At 45.9% G+C, this 19286-nt stretch overlaps 1 protein-coding gene across 2 annotated transcripts in view; it reads left to right on the top strand.

Moving 5' to 3' along the window:
- Window positions 1-3789: 3789 nt before the first annotated feature.
- Window positions 3790-19286, top strand: part of OPLAH (5-oxoprolinase, ATP-hydrolysing) — a 61843-nt gene continuing 46346 nt past the window's right edge. The window contains exon 1 of one of the 2 annotated variants that reach the window (XM_044295320.1): window positions 3790-3996. The gene's annotated coding sequence lies outside the window, so the exon portion shown is untranslated. Of the gene's footprint in view, window positions 4201-19286 lie in introns of both variants that reach the window. The other variant, XM_044295319.1, reaches the window with a different exon arrangement.

The raw sequence follows: 19286 nt of genomic DNA, 5'->3' as shown, positions 1-19286 counted from the left end.
GGGGTGGAGCTCAGCAGTGGAGAGAAGTTGTAGGAAAGGACCTGTGATGATGTCACTGTCATGTGATTAGTGCAGGGGGCGGGGTGTTGTATGAAGTAGAAGAAAAGAGAGAAGGGATGGATTTATTGAGTGAAGGAGATGCTGGGAGTTGTAGTCCTCTCCTCTTCTACCTACTCCTGTGATGTCCTCTGATATCACATAATAACAGGTTGCACATGCTGGGGCTAGTTGTCCTCCCAGCTGGAATCACTAGCGAAAAAATATGGGTGGACAGCACTCCTTGATAATAATGTATCGGGTGCTCGTCTCCAGGCGGGGTGGTAAAAAGCCCCTAGTCGAACAACTAGTAGATATCCAGAAAAATAAAAAACGGAGACAGCACGTCCAAAAAGGCTTATCCTATTGCGCACATGCCCATTCCCCTTTTTCCTGCCCGGTCTCCTGCATTCAGGGATACCACCGATATTGCACCTAACGTTACTGCGCATGCGCACCACATAACATTTGAGCTTTCCATCCGGAATTCGTGCCATTTATCATTATCTTCCCCCACATAGTGCGCCTAACACTGATCCTCTGCATAAATAGAGTGAAATTCATAGAGCGCACTTCTCCTGGCTCTCATACTGCAAGCAGAGTCGGGCTGGAACGCATATGCGTTCCACATATGATCGGCACCGGCATCCGGAAGTCGTCCAACCGGAAGTGCCGCTTTGGAACGCAGGTGCGTTCCACGGAGGTTCGGAACCGGAAGTGACGACCTCGGCGGCTCGTTTCTGGAACGCAGATGCGCTCCATCTGTACCTGACCTTCTTAGGCGTCCCTCATGGCATCACATATGGCTTCAACATTACACACCATGGCGTCACTCATGGCTCCAATACCTCAGGCTACCCGCCCAAGCACACTGGCACATCAGGGTTAAGGTATGTTATTACAAACTGCTGATAATAATGAAGTTAATTGCATCACAGGTCACTCCCCCTCACGTTTCTGTATGTGGGTATTTAAACCCCACCTTTGAATGTATATGCATGCTTGAAAAAGGCTACCACGCAGCCGAAACGTTGCATCCGGAATAAATTCCACTTTTTGCACCTTTTTGGACGTGCTGTCTCCGTTTTTTATTTTTCTGGATATCTACTAGCTGGAATCACTGTCAGCACTTTCTGGTAGGACTCCCATCCCCCCCTCTCTGAGAAGTTATTTCCTGCCTCTTAGATAATGTCTCTTGTTCCTGAAAAGTGGCAAAATATAGTCACATCTCTTGGTTTTTACACCGCCGGTCTTTTCTAAAGGGGGCGTGGCCCCGTGTGCCAGACTGCAGGGGGCGCTGGCCGCCGCTTGCAGAAAAACTTTTTATGAACTTACTGAGTTTTGCTTTGTTGCTGCGCCGCAGAGTGAGGAGCAGTATCAACAGAACGAGCGCTGAAGAATCACCAGGGCGCGCACGGCAGTACAAAGCTCCGCCCACCTTCCAGGCGGGAAAGACACTGCGGAGCCGGAGCGATAAGAAGAAGACAGCTGCGCAGGTGTGCCGCCTCAGGACTCCACAGCAGGCAGCCTGGATGAGCGTCGAGCGACACTGACAGTGAGTCAGATATAGTGTCAGTGTGACAGCATCCTGAGTGTTAGGTGTGGGGTGTGCAGGAGGTATATTGGGTAATACTGGTGGTAGGCCTGGTATATGGACTGGACAGCAGAGATATGCATCCTCTGGGCAGTACTGTCTCTGGTCATACTTCACCGGCACCCTGAATGGATATGCTGTGAAGATACGAGATGTGCAGCACCTGAAACTACGGATACTGGAAGCCTGTGCTAGCATTTCTCCTGCGGTGTTGCTATCAGTGTGTGAAGAGTGGGAGAAGAGGGTTGCATTGACAATCCAACACAATGGGCAGCACATTGAACACATTTTATAAGTGGTCAGAAACTTGTAAATAACTCATGAAAGAATAAAGTTACGTTAAAACCAAGCACACCATTGTTTTTCTTGTGAAATTCCCAATAAGTTTGATGTGTCACATGACCCTCTTCCTATTGAAAAAACAAAAGTTGGATTCAAAATGGCCGACTTCAAAATGGCCGCCATGGTCACCACCCATCTTGAAAAGTTTCCCCCCTCACATATACTAATGTGCCACAAACAGAAAGTTAATATCACCAACCATTCCCATTTTATTAAGGTGTATCCATATAAATGGCCCACCCTGTATTATTAGTATATAATTGCTGCTCTGTATTATTATAATATATAATTGCCCCTTTGTATAATTAGTATATATTATGGCCCCCTGTGTATAATGATAGTAAAGTGAGGAATCTAAAAATGAAAGAAGGTATCGTGGCGGTTTTATCTCCGAATGAAGACGCTGAGGAAAATCTATATCACAGGAGATGTCACTGGGTGTAACAGGTATGGGGCGGTATTCTACTGTATATAATAATGTCCATCCACATATCTGTTTCACAATAGGGTTGGGGGAGGGGGGGGGGGGGAATTGAGAATGTGGCCCACACTGCCGCATCCTGGCCCCAGACTTCAGGTCACACTGTGCGTGTTCTGAAATCTGGGGGCTCACACCCATCTACTGCATTATCTGTACTCAGAGAGTTATCACTGTGTTATCTGTGGTGTTACATAGGACTGCAGGTGACATCTACTGCATTATCTGTACTCAGAGAGTTATCACTGTTATCTGTGGTGTTACATAGGACTGCAGGTGACATCTACTACATTATCTGTACTCAGAGTTATCACTGTGCTATCTGTGGTGTTACATAGGACTGCAGGTGACATCTTCTGCATTATCTGTACTCAGAGAGTTATCACTGTGTTATCTGTGGTGTTACATAGGACTGCAGGTGACATCTACTACATTATCTGTACTCAGAGTTATCACTGTGTTATCTGTGGTGTTACATAGGACTGCAGGTGACATCTACTACATTATCTGTACTCAGAGTTATCACTGTGTTATCTGTGGTGTTACATAGGACTGCAGGTGACATCTACTACATTATCTTACTGAGAGTTATCACTGTGTTATCTGTGGTGTTACATAGGACTGCAGGGGACATCTACTACATTATCTTACTGAGAGTTATCACTGTGTTATCTGTGGTGTTACATAGGACTGCAGGTGACATCTACTACATTATCAGTAAAAAGGGGCGTGTCCACAGGTTCTACCGCATCGGGTGACACCAGCCCTAGCAACACCACTGGATCCATCTGTGCAGATACCAGACGGATCTGCACCTAACGCAGGTGTGAAAGTAGCCTTACACTACCACATTATCAGCACTAGTGTTATCTGTGGTTTTACATAGGACTGCAGGTAACACTACTACATTTTCTGTACTCAGCCATTACTGTGTTATCTGTGTTATCTGTGTTGTTACATAGGACTGCAGGGGACATCTACTATATTATGAGCCTTGAGCGGGTGCGGCACGATATGTGGGTGGGCTGTGTGTGGATGTGACTTGAGGGTGGGCGGGGACACAGGGGCCCCATAATCTCCTATTGCCCAGAGGCCCCATGAGTCGTCAGTCCGCCCCTGTCCATGGTGTTTTTCCAGCTGCAGCAGTGGGACATAAGGACTGTGCAGGATGAAGTACTTGTATGTTTCAGCATGTCCGTCCTTCTGGCCGCTCCTCCTCTGCTGCTGTGTCATCGGCTCCACGTACAGGTCTCCATTCACTTTATTGTCTCCATTCACTTCATGTCACATGACCCGGCAGAATGCACAACTCTGGGCACATGTGGCTGCAGCTTATATCTGAATGTCTGGCCTGCTGGGCGGGATTTTACACTGCCCCGGCCAATCACAGGCGGCTGCTCTCCACTCTTGGTTTTTCATTGGCTCATTAGGAGGCGTGTGGGGAAAAAAGCTACATTCAGGAATGCTGTTAACCCCTTCAGTGCACCAGGGAAGGCTCAGCAAATGTATGCATGACATTCAGAAGGCTGAGGAGCAGCAGCATCAGGTGAGGACGGGGCATTCCTCGTGTATCTGTGTGTGCGCAGTCAGTGCTGGCGGAGAGTTCTGCACCTCTCCCCTCCACACAGGGCAGTGCCCCCCGATGTTATTCCTGCAGGGATTCTGGGATTATCTGTCCACCGTTTGTCTGCAAAGGGAGGAATTTTAGCAGCTGACCTTGGAGAGGTGGCGTCCGGTCCTGGAGAAGCAGGTAGGTGACCGGATATACACAATCCATAATTTGCAGGTGACAGGGTCATGTGACGCCCAAAACTATACTAAAGTTTTTGAAATATTTTTGTTATCGCACTAAGCGTATGTTCACACTTGTGGCAGAGTGACCCGGCAACCTGCATGCAAACGGACAGCATTTGTGGACGGATCCGTCTCACAAATGTATTGCAAGAACGGATCCGTCTGTCCGTTTGTCATATTGACAAACGGATCAGTTTCAATATTTTTTTTCCATTTTGCATGCCGGATCCGACACTAATACATTCCTATGGAAAAAAATTACGGATCCGGCATTCAGGCAAGTGTTCCGGATTTTTGGCCGGAGATAAAACCGTAGCATGCTGCGGTATTATCCCCGTCCTGAACAGTCAAAAAGACTGAACTGAACTCTATGCCGGAAAAGAAAAACACTAGTGTGAAAGTACTCTTAGACGTCTCGTGTACCTGTGACGTCATGTGACCGCGGTTGGATTTTTTTAATTTTCAGTCATGATTTATACAATGCAGCAGTGCGCTCTCTAGAACAGCTGTCCTGGAAACTGCCGAGAATACGGCATTGGGATTACACCTGCAGGTGACTGTGCAGTATGATCCTCTGCGCTGTGCGGTATGTTCCTCCTCGCTGTGCGGTATGATCTTCCGCATTGTGCGGTATGTTCCTCCTCGCTGTGCGGTATGTTCCTCCTCGCTGTGCGGTATGTTCCTCCGCATTGTGCGGTATGATCCTCCGCGCTGTGCGGTATGATCCTCCGCGCTGTGCGGTATGTTCCTCCTCACTGTGCGGTATGTTCCTCCGCATTGTGCGGTATGATCCTCTGCGCTGTGCGGTATGATCCTCTGCGCTGTGCGGTATGATCTTCCGCGTTGTGCGGTATGATCCTCCGCGCTGTGCGGTATGTTTCTCCGTGCTCTCACATTCCAGGACGTCGGCTGCTAAATTATCTAAGTCACTCGGACCGGACTGAGCTGTTGGGGTCTTTTCCTTCAGGTTTTCCTGCAGTCACTGGTGGAGAATATTCATTACTTATCCGACCTGTTTTTCAGCGGCAAAGTGTGTGCATTTTGCGGACCGCACATTGCCGGCACTATAGAATATGCCTATTCTTGTCCGCAATTTTTTTCGGGAACGGAATTGCGGACCCGGAAGTGCGGGTCCGCAATTCCGTGTCCGGGCAGCACACTGTGCTGCCCCATAGGAATGGATGGGTCCGCAACTCCGTTCCGCAAATTGCGGAACGATATTGCGGACGTGTGAATGGAGCCTAACAGTCCGCTCCAATGCTCCCTTGTCGTTGAGTGGCTTGTTGTATTGTTTGCCAGTCAGGCTAGGTCTGCGGGACAGATAGGGCACAACAACACTGCAACATTTGTCGCACCAATGTCACGTGACAATTTTTATAATGGTAGTCTATGGTGTTTCAATGCGACGACTGCGACTCGACAGTCGCAGAAAAATCCAGCATGTCGCAGTGCGACACCATAGACTACCATTATAAAAATTGTCGCGCGACAAATGTCGGCGTGTAGGCCTAGCCTTAAGGCTACTTTCACACTTGCGGCAGAGTCGCCGGGACTGCCTGTCGGCAATCTGCATGCAAACGGACAGCATTTGTAGATGGATCCGGATGCAGATCCGTCTTCAAAATGCATTGCAAGAACTGATCCGTCTCTCTGGATGTCATCCGGAGAAACGGATCCGTTATATATTTTTTTCACATCCGGTTCTGCCACTAATTCATTTCAATGTAAATAAATGCCGGCAACTGATCCGGAATTTTGGGTAGAGATAATACCGCAGCATGCTGCAGTATTTCCTCTGTCCAAAACACCATTCAGTGCGAGCCGGTCTGAAACAAATGTGGTCACTGGGGGCAGGCAGTTCCGAGAACAGCCCGATGAAGGCCCCCGGCGGCTGTTCTCGGAACTGCCTGCTCCCGGTGACCGCATTTGTTTCAGACCGGTTCACGGCGCAGACACAGGTAAGGGCTTAGGCTACTTTCACACTTGGGTTCCGCTTGTAAGATCCGTTTGAGGGCTCTCACAAGCGGCCCCGAATGGATCCGTTCATCCCCAATGCATTCTGAATGGATAAGGATCCGTTCAGAATGCATCAATTTGGCTCCATTCAGCCTCCATTCCGCTCTGGAGGCGGACACCAAAACGCTGCAAGTCAATGGGGACGGATCCGTTTGACGTTGACACAATATGGTGCAATTGCAAACGGATCCGTCCCCATTGACTTTCAATGTAAAGTCAGGAGTCCCTATTAATATACCATCTGATCGGAGTTTTCTCCAATCCGCTGGTATATTTTAACTTGAAGCGCCCCCATCACCATGGGAACGCCTCTATGTTAGAATATACCATCAGATTTGAGTTAGAGCGTGAAAACTCAGATCCGACAGTATATTCTAACACAGAGGCGTTCCCATGGTGATGGGGACGCTTCAAGTTAGAATCTACTGAGAACTGTGGACATGACTGCCCCCTGCTGCCTGGCAGCACCCGCACCTGAGAGGTTAATTGTGAGGATCTCAGCCCCCTGATCGGTTGCTGCCAGGCAGCAGGGGCCAGACCCCCCTCCCTCCCCAGTATTAAAAGCATTGGTGGCCAGTGCGGCTCCCCCCTCCCTCCCCAGTATTAAAAGCATTGATTGCCAGTGCGGCTCCCCCCCTCCTTCCCTCCCCAGTATTAAAAGCATGGGTGGCCAGTGCGGCTCCCCCCTCCCTCCCCAGTATTAAAAGCATTGGTGGCCAGTGCGTCCCCCCTCCCTCCCCAGTATTAAAAGCATTGGTGGCCAGTGCAGCTCCCCCCCTTCCTCCCCAGTATTAAAAGCATTGGTGGCCAGTGTGGCTCCCCCTCCCTCCCCAGTATTAAAAGCATTGGTGGCCAGTGTGGCTCCCCCCTCCCTCCCCAGTATTAAAAGCATTGGTGGCCAGTGGGGCCCCCCTCCTTCCCTCCCCAGTATTAAAAGCATTGGTGGCCAGTGGGGCCCCCCTCCTTCCCTCCCCAGTATTAAAAGCATTGGTGGCCAGTGCGCCCCCCCCCCCTCCCTCCCCAGTATTAAAAGCATTGGTGGCCAGTGCGGCCCCCCCCCCTCCCTCCCCAGTATTAAAAGCATTGGTGGCAGTGGCCACAGGCTAACAACCCCCCTCCCCCCCCTATCATTGGTGGCAGCGGAGCGGCATTTTCGATCGGAGTCCCAGTTTAATCGCTGGGGCTCCAATCGGTTACCATGGCAGCCAGGATGCTACTGCAGTCCTGGTTGCCATGGTTACTTAGATTATACTTACCTGCGCAGGTCTGTGCGGCACCTGAGGGGTTAATTGTGCGGATCACAGCCCCCCCGTAAGAGATCAGGTGGTGCCAGGCAGCAGGGGGCAGTCATGTACACAGTTCTTAGTATATTCTAACTTGAAGCGTCCCCATCACCATGGGAACGCCTCTGTGTTAGAATATACTGTCGGATATGAGTTTTCACGATCGTGAAAACTCAGATCTGAAAAAGCTGTATGCAGATGGATCCGCACTGAACGGATACCATTGTTTGCATTTATAGGTGCTGATCCGTCTGTGCAGATACCAGATGGATCCGCACCTAGCGCAAGTGTGAAAGTAGCCTTACCTGTGCTTCGCCGGACTTGTGAGTTAAGATGGCAGCCGGCATGTGTCCGCGGGCGAACACGCCGAACTGTCCATCACTGATCCTGATGCATCCTGGACGGATTGCTCTCCATTCAGAATGCAATAGGATAAAACTGATCAGTTCTTTTCCAGTATTCAGCCCCTGTGTGACGGAACTCAGCGCCGGAAAAGAAAAACGCTAGTGTGAAAGTATCCAAACCTAACTCATATGTAATGCGCATATATTATATTAGTAAAGCGCTCTCTTTAATCTGTAGTTGTTTTCAGCAATGCTTCATGTATTTGTTACTCACGGATCCTGATACAATGAGCGCTCGTCTCCCACAGACAGAAGTCGTTACATGAGGTCAGGTAGGGGACACCAGTGTTTTGGGCCCCCTGCCAGCGCTGGTAGTGGCTGGAACAACGCTCCAGCTGCATAGGAAGAGGCAGAACCTCCCTGCAGGCAGCCATTCTAGCTGGTGACTGCATGCAGAGAGGTTATGTGCTGCTTGTGGCTTGCTGGGACTTGTGGTGCACCACCACTGCGTTTTAACCCCTTTCCTGTTGAAAAGAAGAAGAAAGAAGAACATCTGGAATAGCTGCACAGATTAATTTTTTCCATTTGCAGCTGTTTCAGATCCCTGTCCCTTCACGTACCCCCCCCCCCCATACTTTTACGGACGCCATTTGGTCCATGCACCTTTTTTTTTATCTTTTTTAACCGTTTTCCAGCTCTGCACCACTTTTTCTGCGTGCGAGCTGTGACCGCCAAGTGCTGTTCAGTGCGTACCTGCCTGATCAGCACCTGCGGATTATTTGTGCTGATTTTTTGGCAAATTTTGAATTTTTTTGGGTTGAAAAAAATAAGAAAAAAGTAGTTGGGGCTTTATATTAATATATACAGAGTTATATATATATATATAGATATACAGTAAGTAAAATTTATAGCCAGTTTTTGCACGCACGATCAGTAGTGTGCTCGGTAGCATCTGCACATTTTTTAGGTTTCGTTTTTTTGGTGTGAAAAAACAGCTTCAGTTAGGGGTCGTTAGATATATATATATATATATATATATATATATATATATATATATATATTGTAGGAAGGTGCAGGGGTCCGTCATTGAAGAAAGGTACATGTCACCGAGGCTCCTGGCCTTGGTGAGATAAGAATCGGTAATTTTCTGTGTCAGCCGCAGCTAGTGCTCGCTGACACTGTTTTACTTAGTGTCGCTGAAAAGCCAATCCGGGCCGGCTCTTACTGGGAGCAGCCAAAGAGCAGGGTGGGTGGCTGTTCCCCACGTTCCAGGCCAGGTTTTGGGCTGGGGTTTAAAAACCCAGCCAGCAGCTCAGCTGGTGTGGAATGAACCTCCAGGTGATAGTGCAGCGCTGTGGTTTGAGAGCTGAGGAGTTCTGCCATACTACAAGACTGAGAGTCGCAGGAGAGCTGCCATCTGGAAGCCAGGCGCCCTTAAGCCTGCTGTGGTCTGCCAAGTGACGCGTTTTTGAGTTCTGTGCACTTTTGCTGTGTGAATTAACACCAGGGCCCTGCCTAGTATTGTGTTTCTTTTCTGCCCTTTGTGTGAATAAACACTGACTTTTGCTTTTCAACCGTGGTTTTGCCTCTGTATTGCATCCGCTTACCCTGCCTACCAGAGCAAATCCCTAATATATATATATATATATATATATATATATATATATATATATATATATATATAAAATAAAAAAGATGGGCAGCACTCCAAATAGTAAAAATGAAAAAACAGTGACCTCAGTGGTACTGACCCCTCAGAGCAACAGTGACCTCAGTGGTGCCGACCCCTCAGAGAAACAGTGACCTCAGTGGTTCACTTTCAAGAAGTAGTGATCAAGGCCCTAATTCTTCCAAACCAAGCAGAAGAGGGCCCCAGTACTTCTGTAAGTCACAGTGGCCGTGTTGTACCAGGACAACATTTCCCAGCTGAAGTCCCCCAGACAGCAAGAAAGGGAAGGACCCAAAAAAGATGCAGAGTGTGTTCAAAAAGGAGTATTAGGAAGAACACCATTTACCACTGTGAAACCTGCCCTGAAAAACCTGGCCTCTGCATGAAAGGAGTGTTTTAAAATCTACCACACATTCATGGAGTATTAACTTAATTTCATCCTTTATGCTCCATGTATTATTTCCACTTTATATCTCTGATTTAGTCCACCTCGCTTGCATATCCACTTTCCAACAACCACTACATAATTTTTTTTTTTGTGAGACAACCGTGCCCTTTCCACCCATTAAAATGTCCGTACGGGGGTGCTCTTTCCAAAATGGGGTCACTTTTTGGGGTTTTTCATTTCTGGGGACCTCAGGAAATTTATTTCATGCGACATGGCAGCTAAAATCTCCGCCTGGTTATTCAGGCCTGCAAAAAACTTTGCACTTTGCCTCTAGAGACCTGCTGTGCGCCCATACAGCAGACTACAAAATGGGGGGTTTGCACAAAGGGGAGAAAATGGGGAACATATACTGGGGTGCATTTTCTCCTTTAACCCCTTGTGAAAGTGAAAAATTGGTGTCTGCTAGTAAATCTTCATTTTTACAAATGTGTGCTTTGAAATTCTTTCTCTACTATTTCTGCCTTCCTTGAGACACCCGTTTGCTGAAAAGCACCCTTTCCACCACTTAAAATGTTCGTATGGGGGCTCTCTTTCCACTTCTAGGGGTTTTTCATTTCCGGGGATCTCAGGAAATTTATTTAATGCGACATGGCTCCTAAAATCCATGTCTGCCAATTCAGGCCTGTCAGCAAAATTCATATTTTGCCGTTTGCCTGCTGTGCGCCTATACATAATTTTGGCGTATTCGGGGGGAAATGAGGAACAAAATGTGGGGTGCATTTTGTCATATTTCCCCTTTGTGAAAGTGGAAAATGTGGGTGTAAAGCAACTTTTTGGGGAAAAAATTGAAATTTTTCCTTTTCACAGCCAAGCGTTTCCTAATTCTGTGAAACGCCCAATGGGTCAAAGTGCTCACTACACACCTTGAAATATTCCTTGATGGGTGTAGTTTCCAGAATGGGTTCACTTTTTGGGGGTTTCCACTGTAGGGCCACCTCAGGGTGTCTTCACATGCGACATAGCTCCCAATTACCATTCCAGCTAAATCCGCTCTCCTAACGCCATATGGTGCTCCTTCCACTATAAAGCCTGCTGTGCAGCCATACATCCGTTTTTTTAGCACATATGGGGTATTGGCGTATTCGGGGGAAAATTGGGAACAAAATGTGGGGTGCATTTTGTCATGTTACCCCTTTTTGGGGGTATACAAACTGAAAAGAATGGCGTGGTATTAAACAGGCAGGAAGTGCTCAAACCCACATGCAGTTGTGCATATATAAACAGGGGAGCAGATCCTGCACTTGTGGCCCGTTGCTAATGGCGATCCCCAGCAAAAATGCATACAGTGGAGGATGCCCGCAGCGAACCACAAGTACCACAATAAACATCCGACACAAGATAGCAATTATGTGGATGTAATAATCAATATAACAATATAATAATATCAAAGACAGGTGCACTCTGCGGTTTTGGGGGTTTCCACTCTAGGGGTACCTCAGAGTGTCTTTCTATGCGACATAGCTCCCAAAAACAAATCCTGCAAAATCTGTCCTCCAAAAGCCCTATGGCGCTACTTCCCTTTTGAACCCTGCCATACACCCATACATAAATTTTTTTAGCACATATGGGGTGTTGGCGTATTCGGGGGGAAGTGGGTAACAAAATGTAGGGTGCATTTTGTCCTGTTACCCTTTGTGAAAGTGAAAAATGTGGGTGTAGAGCAACTTTTTCTGGAAAAAAATAGTAATTTCTTATTTTCACAGCCAAGCGTTTCCTAATTCTGTGAAAGACCTGATGGGTCAAAGTGCTCACTACACACCTTAAAATATTCCTTGTGGGGTTTAGTTTCCAAAATATGGTCACTTTTTGGGGGTTTAAACTCTAGGGGTACCTCAGAGTGTCTTCCTATGCGACATATCTACCAAAAGCCAATTCTGCAAAATCTGTCCTCCAAAAGCCCTATGGCGCTACTTCCCTTTTGAACCCTGCCATGCACCCATACATAATTTTTTTTATTTTAAAAATGTTTTTTATTGTTTCATAGACATATGAGTATACACCAATAGGCATGACAAAATTAACAATTTCCAAGGCAAAGATACCTCGGCAAGCCTTTACATCAGTCGATATATTAGAGAAACAGATACCCATACATAACCTTTTGAGCACACGTGGGGTGTTGGCGTATTCGGGGGGAAATGGGGAACAAAATATGCGGTGCATTTTGTCCTGGTACCCCTCGTGAAAGTGAAAAATGTTGGTTTAAAGCAATTTTTTCTGTAAAAAATTGTAAAAACACAGCCAAGCGTTTCCTATTTCAGTGAAACGCCTGATGGGTCAAAGTGCTCACTACACGCCTTGAAATATTCCTTGAGGGATGTAGTTTCTAGAATGGGGTAACATTTTTGGGGATTTACACTGTACGGCCACCTCAGGGAGACTTCATATACGTCACAGCTCCCAACTACCATTCCAGCTAAATCCGTTCTCCAAAAGTCATATGGTGCTCCTTCCACTTCGAAGCCTGCTGTGCGCCCAAACATCGTTTTTTGAGCACATATGGGGTGTTGACGTATTCGGGGGAGAAAGGGGAATAAAATGTGGGGTGCATTTTGTCCTGTTACCCCTTGTGAAAGGGAAAAATGTGGGTGTAAATCAGCTTTTTCTAGAAAAAATAGTAATTTTCCCTTTTCACAGCCAAGTGTTTCCTAATTCTGTTAAACGCCTGATGGGTCAAGGTGCTCACTACACACCTTGAAATATTCCTTGAGGGGTGAAGTTTCTGGAATGGTGCTACTTTTTTGGGGTTTCCACTATAGGGCCACCTCAGCATGTCTTCATATGCGACATAGCTCCCAATTACCATTCCAGCCAAATCCGCTTTCCTAACGCCTTATGGTGCTCCTTCCACTCTGAAGCCGGCTGTGCAGCCATACATCAGTTTTTGAGCACACATGGGGTGTTATTGTAAACTCCAGATTCAGGGTAAGGCCTCCTGCACACGACAGTATATTTTCACGGTCTGCAAAACGGGGTTCCGTTGTTCCGTGATCTGTGACCGTTTTTTCGTCCGTGGGTCTTCCTTGATTTTTAGAGGATCCATGGACATGAAAAAAAAGTCGTTTTGGTGTCCGCCTGGCCGTGCGGAGCCAAACGGATCCGTCCTGACTTACAATGCTAGTCAATGGGGACGGATCCGTTTGACGTTTACACAATATGGTGCAATTGCAAACGGATCCGCCCCCCATTGACTTTTAATGTAAAGTCAGAAGTGTCCCCATCACCATGGGAACGCCTCTATTTTAGAATATACCATCGGATTTGAGTTTGATCGTGTAAACTCAGATCAGACAGTATATTCTAACACAGGCGTTCCCATGGTGATGGGGACGCTTCAAGTTAGAATATCCTACGAACTGTGTACATGACTGCCCCCTGCTGCCTGGCAGGTCTGTGCGGCGCATTGCTTAATAATCTGTCACTTACCAGTAGGAGGAGCGCCCGGCCGGTCACAGACAGCGCAGCAGGTAAGTATGATGCTTCTAATATTGCAGTAGCGTCCTGGTTGCCATGGATCTTCGGATCCGTCTGTATGAAAGTAACCTACGGCCACGGATCACGGACGCGGATGCCAATCTTCTGTGCATCCGTGTTCTTTCACGGACCCATTGACTTAAAATGGGTCCGTGAACCAGTGGCCGTGAAAAAAGTAGGACAGGTCATATTTTTTTCATGGCCAGGAAACACGGATCACGAATGCGGCTGCCAAACGGTGCATTTTCCAATTTTTTTCCACGGACCCATTGAAAGTCAATGGGACCGCATAAAAACACGTTAAACGGGACAACGGCCATGGGTGCACACAACGGTCGTGTGCAGGAGGCCTAATAGATTTTGAGTTTTCTTTGGCTGTTAACCCTTGATGTGTTGCACAAAAAAATTATTAAAATTTTAAATCTGCTAAAAAAAAGTGAAATTTTGAAATTTCATTTCCATTTTCCTTTAATTCTCGTGGGGCACCTAAAGGGTTAACATAGTTTGTAAAATCAGTTTTTAATATCTTGAGGGGTGTAGTTTCTAAAATGGGGTTATTTGTGGGTGGTTTCTAATATGTAAGCCCCGGAAAGTGACTTCATAACTAAACCGGTCCTGAAAAAATTGGGTTTTTGAAATGTTCTTAAAAATGTTAAGATTTGCTTCTAAACTTCTAAGCCTTTAAACGTCCCCAAAAAATAAAATGTCATTTTCAAAATGATCCGAACATGAAGTAGACATATGGGGAATTTAAAGTAATTACTTTTTTTGGAGGTATTACTATCTATTATAAAGGTAGAGAAATTTAAATTTGGAAATTTTGCAAATTTGCCATTTTTTTTGTAAAGTTGGTATTGTTTTATAACAAAAAATGAGATTTTGTTACTCAATTTTGCCACTGTCTTGAAGTACAATATGTGACGAGAAAACAGTCTCAGAATGGCCTGGATAAGTAAAAGCGTTTTAAAGTTATTACCACAGAAAGTGACACTGGTCAGATTTGCAAAAAAATGGCCTGGGCAGGAAAACTGGTCCGGGGTTGAAAGGGTTAAAGGGACCAAGATCATATAATAGGGCGTATGAATTCTGGGGTTTTTATTTATTTATATTTATGTATTGTTTTTTTGTCTGTTGTATTATATACATAAATTAGTTAAGTTATATGCAAATTACTTTGAGACAGCCATTTTTTTGCATTTTTTGGATAAAAAAATATGGCTACATGTCACAAAAATGTGGATACTAAGACACGTCATCTATTACTACTGATTCCATATACCATGGTTGATTGGAGTCCTATCCTTTTACATAGGACTGCAGGTAACATCTACTACATTATCTGTACTCAGAGAGTTATCACTGTGATATCTGTAGTGTTACATAGGACTGCAGGTAACATCTACTACATTATCTGTACTGAGAGAGAGATCACTGTGTTATCTGTGGTGTTACATAGGACTGCAGGTGACTTCTACTGCATTATCGGTGGTGTTACATAGGACTGCAGGTGTTGGCTATTGTATTATCTGTATAGAGAGTTATCACTGTGTTATCTGTGGTGTTACATGGGACTGCAGGTAACATCTACTGCATTATCGGTGGTGTTACATAGGACTGCAGGTGTTGGCTATTGTATTATCTGTATAGAGTGTGAGCACTGTGTTATTTGGCGGTGATTAGTGTCTATTTCGTGTGTTATCTAATATAAACATGCGGTGGGGTTGTATTTGACGCCTCCGTGGACAGGAGATGATAACAGGTCATTGAACTGGAAATCATACATTTCTGTTGCCAAGAAAACTCCTGATGTTGGAAATCAGTTCAGTAGACGGCCGCTTAGAACAGGTCAGTTGTACCCTGTATTAAAGGGACTGTTGCAAATCCCGGTGTACAGGGGGTAGGTAGCCGGGGATGGGGTGGTGGGTCGGTGCTTGGTGCACTTGGTGGAAGACGTGCCAGCTCCACCTCTGCTGGCAGACGGTACATTGGTTCCATCAGCACAAGAGTCTCCAGCCTTTTTAAGGGGGCGTTTACATGAAGCACTGTTTGACAGCTTGGCATTGCAAGTCATTGTCCTCAGTAATAACTGATGTGTTGTAGTCCTGACGAAGGACGTTCAGCTCCAGCAGGGGCTACCGGGAGGTTCACACAGAACCCTCTGCCCTCAGCAGACTGTTAATCATTACACGGCCGTGAATTCCTACAAGGATAATCTTCACCCTGGCTTATCATTTTGTCCCATCGAAGCAGAAAACGTTCAAATCGGAGACTGGAGACAAATGGTTACTGATTGAGGAAGGTGCGGAAGAGTTCTGCTGCTTCAGCTGTTATAACTTCAAATCTTTGCCTCATGACAACTAACCCCATCATCCAATTCACTAGTTCTGTGGGATATTACTTTTCACTCTCGCTATGTCCATTATCCCCCTCCCCCTATGTACGTTGTTATTGCTGCTGATTTGGGTCTTCTGTGTGTTGCCCTTATTTTAGTGCCGTAAAGGGGTTGCCTGACCAGTGAATTTCCTATTGGAATGGCTTAAAATAAAACAAGTCATACCTCACCGCTGCCGTTCCAAAGCTTCCCAGGTCCCCAACAGACTTTAATACCTGGTACCTCTCAACACAGGAAATGTGACTGCACAGCCAATCACTGGCTGCAGTGGTCACCCACCTCGGTCGCTGATTGGTTGTCCTGTTGAGAGAGACCAGGAAGTGGAGGCTATTGGTGGACCTGAAAAGCATTGGAATGGAAGCAGCAGGGGATCACTAAGCATAGCTTGTTTTATTATTAAGTTATCCCGACTTTTTAAAAAATATTATTCTTTCAGCCCAGACAACCCCTTTAACCCCTTAAAGCAGTTGGCTCATCACAGACATTGATGGCATATCGCTAAGATATGCCATCAATGTCCGATAGGTGTGATTTCACCTCTGAGATCCGCTTCTATCTCCAGATGGGTGCCCCGAAGCAAAGGATGCACGGTGTGTTCCCCATTCATCCCATAGCACTGAATAAAGAGCATCCTGCGCAAGCGTGGCCACAGCTCCCTTCACTGATACCAGGCTGTCAAAATTAGATGAGCCAGCGCTCAGCTATTTTCCGAACTCCAATAGCAGTTAACGGAGAATGGCCGTGCATGTGTGGCTGCTCTCCATTCTCTTCAAGAGCCCCATTATATAGATAGGAGCAGGTCCCAAGGGTGCCATCAATGTCTAAGATGAGCCAACCCCTTTAAGGATGCAGCCTATTTGGGTACTTAAAGATTATTATTTTTTATGTAGAATATTAATGACCTATTCCTCTAAAAAGGTCATCAATATTTGACTGGTGGACACTCCCACCGATTAGCTGTTTGAAGGGCATGTGGCCTGGTTATAGCATACCAAGCTCAGTGCCATACAATGGATAGGCTGTTCTTGGTATTGCAGTCCAGGCACTGGAATAGGCCTGAGCTGTGCATAGTCCATGTGACCAATAAACATGACAACACTGGCCTAGGAAAAAGATGCAACCTTCATCGAAACAAACTTCTCAAACAGCTTTTCGGCGGGGGTGTCGGGAGTCAAACACCCGCCAATCAGATATTGATGACCTATCATGAGTAGATATCATTAAGGATGCAGCTTTTTGTTTTTCTATCTCCACATGAAAAAAAAAGCAATCTTTTTTTTTTTTTTTTTTTCATTGACATAGCAAAATGAGGACATTTTCAGATCAGTTCTATTTTTTTATGCCACCATTTAAGAGTACCTCCATGAGTCTAACTATAGCCATAGCACTTACTATGTACTTTATTGTGGGGAATAGCAATATGGTGTTTTTTTCTATTATGTGGATTTTCCGATATATTGTGCTTTTATCATACATACCTAATTATTGCTACTGTAGCATCCTGCTCCGAGAGTTACATCATACTGCAAACTACAAAATAAAGTGCAAATAATATGCTTCTGTGTAATTTACACTTATGCTGCACTTTCTGTATGTATATAGAAATCACAGGCCATATTGTTAGCCACCCCTAGATGAGGCTGGTTTTAATCTCTATATAAGAGAGGGCAGAACATTCTAGAGCCAGTTCATACAAGTCTATTCCAGCTAGCTTAGAGTTGCCTAGCAAGGGCTAGAAGAAGAAAGCACAAGAATGTGAAGCTGAGAGGCCAGCTTATCCTGGACCTGGTACCATCCAGGATAGAGCTATAACGTCTCTAGGAAGCTGACCAGGTGCAAGGGAGGTTTAGAGAAAGCCCTGTAGAGATGACCAGTCTTAAAAAGGACCGTATTTAGAATTCTCCAGTGCATGAGCACACTAGTGCGCAGTTTGGCTTACCTGTGTAGTTTTCAACATTCCAAAGTAGAAGTGTGGATTAGCAACTGGTACAAATAATGTTGCAGAAGTGTTTGCCTGCCATGGAGGGACACACCCTTATTGGTTGCAAGATATTGCCTAAAGTAAAGTATTACACCCCGCATCTGGAGGCTAATGTGAGCGCAATCTGCACTTTTCTGCCCTCCCAACACAGCTCCTGATTAGGTTTACTCTCCTTTTATTGAACAGCAGAATTATTTGGATTCAAAGCTTCAATTCAAGAATACAAATACTCACAGTTTGTATTTTATATCAACATTTTAAACATATTTCAGTATTAATATTAAACATCATTGTTATGGTTCATTAGAGATGCTATTCTGTACTAGCATATACCTGTGTGCCATAGAAGCAGGAAATAGAGAAAAGAAGAAAAAGAAAATCAAGAGGAGGAAAAAATAAAAAGGGAAGTATATGATGAATGTCTGACTCAAATCACATCTCCGCATTAGAGCTTATCTTCCATCTAGCTCTCTCAATACCAGAAAGAAATGTGTGGAACTAAGAAACTCATATGGGGGGTTCCACCTAGTGTAAAATCTATCCCTCTGATCATGCGAGTGTGCGATCAGTTCCTCCACTCAACAACAAATGTCTGTCTTCGCCTGCCCATTTACAGAGAGAGGGTGCCCCATCGGACTTCCAGTGCCTCGGTATTACCATACGCGCTGCTATGAGGAAAAACCTCAAAGCATTCTTTTTCATCTGAGCTAGAGTACCCGGAATGAGACAAAGCTAATACACCCAAAGTGACTCTCCTATCATGTTCCCTGAAAATCTGCCATAGATCTGGAATACCTGATCCCAGAATCTTTTTATCGCCTTACAGGACCACCAAATGTGAAGCATAGTTCCTTCATCTTTTCCACATCCCCAACACAAATTGGAGACACTAGGAAACATTTTATGTAGCGTTGATGGGCAATAGTACTATCTGGAGAGGATATTAAAGTTATTTTCTTTTGCATGTGATGCTATAGACCAGTGATGCCCAACCTACGGCTTGCGAAGCCGTGTCATGCGGCCCGCGCAGTGACAGGACTTTATTAGCGCAGGGCGCGCTGCGAACTGCACAGGCAGCAAAGCGATGCTGCCTGTGCCCGCAATCTCCCCACCCAGCACCGCCTCCTAGCTCATTTATTCACTGCACTTGCCTCTGTGAAATTGAAGAGAAGCGCCATAATTTCGCACAGGCGCACTGGCAGAGGCATCGAAGTGCGCATGCACCGTCTTCCTGGCCTCTGCCAGTGCGCCTGTGCGAGATTACGGCGCTTCTCTTCAATTTCACAGAGGCAAGTGCAGTGAATAAATTAGCTAGGAGGCGGCGCTGGGTGTGGGGGGATATCTGTGGAGGACACTGAAGGGGGGGGATATCTGTGGAGGACACTGAAGGGGGGGGATATCTGTGGAGGACACTGAAGGGGGGGGATATCTGTGG

This window comes from Bufo gargarizans, chromosome 5, assembly GCF_014858855.1.
Source record: "Bufo gargarizans isolate SCDJY-AF-19 chromosome 5, ASM1485885v1, whole genome shotgun sequence".
Taxonomy (NCBI): Eukaryota; Metazoa; Chordata; class Amphibia; order Anura; family Bufonidae; genus Bufo; species Bufo gargarizans.
The sequence above is the reverse complement of the archived record's forward strand: the minus strand, read 5'-3'. Positions and strand labels throughout refer to the sequence as shown.